This window comes from Austrofundulus limnaeus, unplaced genomic scaffold (assembly GCF_001266775.1).
Source record: "Austrofundulus limnaeus strain Quisiro unplaced genomic scaffold, Austrofundulus_limnaeus-1.0 Scaffold271, whole genome shotgun sequence".
In the NCBI taxonomy this organism is placed as follows: Eukaryota; Metazoa; Chordata; class Actinopteri; order Cyprinodontiformes; family Rivulidae; genus Austrofundulus; species Austrofundulus limnaeus.
The window spans coordinates 387,711-391,425 of NW_013952673.1; positions in this window are offsets into that span (position 1 = coordinate 387,711).

Genomic DNA, 3,715 nt, shown 5'->3' on the forward strand with positions numbered 1-3,715 from the left:
ATCCAAACCTACTGAAGAAAGTTATATGAATTAGACACTAATAAAGTAATACAACTCGATGACCACTGGAGGGCAGTGTCAGCACTTTTCGAATTTCAGGCGTAAGAACAGAAGTGGGCTTCTTGTTACATATTTTCAGTAGGAGTATTTCATAGTTCTGTTTCGTAGGAGTATGTTTCATCTCAGTACAATGCTGTACAAATAGGTTGTGAAACATGTCCATTGATGTTTCTATTTAATGCATGATTTTTTTTAAATGCATGTTTCTAGAAAACACACAAATGTTTGTACTGTAAAACACCTTCCTCTAGTTGAAAGAATGCCGCACAGAGATGAGAGCATTGTCATATTTACATGGGAGCTAGAAGCCCTTTGGTTCTAGAGAACAACACAATCAGAAGCAATGAGAGTGTCATTGCTGACACTGTGAGAACACTGAAAATGYCAGCTTGACAGCTTTGYGTTGGTTAGGATGTACACACTGTTTTTGTGGGGAAATAATGCAAATAGTTTTGTGACTTTACATATGTGCGTTCTGAGTATAAAAACAGTATTTTAAAATATTTTACAGCACACGTAGGTATAAACTGCTGGTAGTATGTAGGTGTAACACTTAACAAAAGGTTAAAGGGAGAAAAGTCACAGTGTTTTACGCTGAGCTCATCAGTGTTAACTCTTATAAAAGTGTGTTCATCTGATGTTTTGAGTGTCAATTGAAAGCAAGATACCATTTTGAGAAGAAATTGCCTTGTTTTGAAGGTAAAGTTTCATTTTGCGGTGGAAATGAGTCGTTTTGCCCCTTGAGTGTGATTTATTTTTAAATTTTTGTGTAGAGTTCTGAGAACATGAAGYGTGCTTTCAGAAAATGTGCAAACAATCAAACGGTAATACAAATGCATCACAGCTATGCTGACTTCATCATAAAGTGTTTATCAGTAAACTTGGCTGTAAGTTCATTAAGGAGTTTGTCCTCCAGAGCTCTCTTGAATCTTAATTTATTAGGTTTCATTCTGTCCACTGCCAGAGTTTTGAGACATAAAACACAGAACTATTTCCTCATCTCCTACCACATCCACTGTGAAGCCAAAACTAAGATCATCATATTTTCTGGTCTTGGGTAATAGTAAATTATCAGGAGCCAACAGTCTTATGTTTGTTTTGGAACATTGCTAGTTTTTTTTTTTATTTTTTTGCCCAAGTAACATAAGGTATCTCTCAACTTTTTTAACTTACACTCTAAAGAGAAGAAAAATAATAGTAATATGTAGATTTTGTTTGTTTGCTGTTCAGAGTGCAACAAAGTGAAATGTCAGTTCGGCRTACTACATTGTTTTGCCTGTTCTGGTCTGTTGCTTGAGATAAGAACAACACTTTTTTTTCCCCTATCCGGGCTGTGGGGGAGCTGTACCTATCTCCACTGGTCATTGTATGTGAGGCGGGTACACGAAGACAGGTTGTAATATTATTACAGGGCTGTTTGTTAGAAAGCATTTAAAAAAATAATGGGACTATGTTCCAGGGTTGTGAGTTCCTTGTAGAAGCCCAGTTCCAAAAATTCAGGGTGTAATGTAAAATGTTAACGCACATATCATTTGAGTCATACTTTCAAACATGATGTAATTTTTAATTTGATGGTAACAAATCTTCCAGCATCTGTTCTAAGCAAGACGTATTAACACGTTGAATTGTTTTGCATTTGAACTGCTAACTGAGGCCTCCGATATCTTTTTTCTATGTTTGGACAATGTGTTCTGAGATTAAATGGACTTTGTTTCCTCTTGTTCTAAGCCCTTATCGTTGGATTCGTTATAAAGACAACTCCAGTCGTTACCTGTGTCTTCTRGCTGCAACATAAAATGTTAAGAATCACRTCAYGCCTAACCACAAGTGACTGAAGTATGCTAGTTATTTAAAACAAAATGAAATTCATTCAAAGTTGTCCATATAAATTAGCAGACTCTGCATGGAATTGACTGTAACAAATATCTTCTGGCCACACATTAACCATCTGGTGACCACACAGTATTTATCTCTTGACCACAAGTTATTATCTTGTGGCCATGCATTAATTATATCACACATATTTTTATTATTTTTTATATAGTGTCACCGGACGTGCTTCAGGAACAACATAGAAAACAGAGGGTCTTATTGTTTTAACAAGGCCTAAGTCCAGCTGTAACACAACTAACAGTTCCAAACTCCAGAAATCAGAGTAACTTAAATCTCAAACTTCCCAAGGGTTGTGAAAGGTGTTGCAGCTGCTCCATCCCATCACATACATACTGTATATTTGTTATTATGATAAACATAGATTCATACTGGTGTTCACAGCACCCCTCAAACTGAAGCACACTGGGCCATGCTCATGTCTTAATGTGCTTCTTGAACAAAAAGTAAAGTAGGTCGAAAATATTCACAAAACATAAACAGAAAAATGTTGCCAACAAACAAAACCTCAAGAAGTCAGGCTCCAGACAAGACGTATTCTTACTAAATCTATATAAAATCTACAAACAAAGCTAGTTTGTCTGTGTGTGGCAGGAATTATGGCTCCGCATGAACAACATTGCATACTAACAAATGTTAGCAATAACAAAAAGCACTATCTCACAGATTTTGTACAGTTTTATATGTCGACTGCATTCTTAGCTTTGGTTCCAGTTTCGTTTTTATGTTATGTTGAGAAGCACAAGGTCAATGAGACTCTTTTTTTGCAGAACTTTATCAGGTAGACCAAACAAACTATTGCCATGTAAACTTCTTTAACGAGCCATATTCTGAGCAGGTATCTCTCTGAAATGTTTTCCTTTTTTTTATTTTAGCCATAATGTAGCTTCATAATTAAAAATAATCCTCTAAATCTAAAACTTAGCAACAATTGTATGAGTCTCCTAGTGTAATCTTTAATACAGATAACAACAACAAAACGTGTTCCGTTCTTTGAGATCTCCAGTCAACCGTCATCACTTTTGTTGTTTGAAATGACCTTCAGTCTGAGGCACCCTCCCACATCCTATATATTCGCGTGCCACACTTCAGAGGGATGAGACCGCACCTTTCGCATTGTCTCAGCTCTACCTGACTGAAAACTGCCCTCGTGCAAAGATGGAGACAGTAAGTATACAATTGGCAGTGCATTACACGTACATTTATTTCATTTTCATTTTTGCACAGTGTTTAAAAATGAGAGTTTAATTCCAACCAGACTGACAAGCTAACTTCTACACTATCTACAACAGGTAAGATATTTTTTGTTCGCAACTTTTGGAACTATACCCCTGTCAATTAATCTAATCGATTACTTTGAGACAATCAAGTTGCAGAGGGAAAAAAGCAAAATCATAAAATTATTGAAATTATTTGAATGAAAATTTAATCAAAGCAAATCTAAAGTTTATGTAAATTATTACTTTTCAGTATTTCTGACCGAAACAAAACTGGTACCAGTTCACAATAAAAGTCATTTTATAAAACATCTATAAATATTTTATGAGATGTTATTCATGACTTTATAAAAAAAAGCATCGGTCATTTATAAAATGGGCAAAAAACAAATTCAAGTATGAGCATAAATAAAGCATTACTGAACTCTTTCTAAAGGCGCACCAATGGTGAAGTGGTACCAGAAAACATGAAGGGTCTGTGTGCTTCTTTATTGGCTAAAATAATGTGTTATTACTTTACCTTTTTCACTTTTATTTGTATCAAGGGT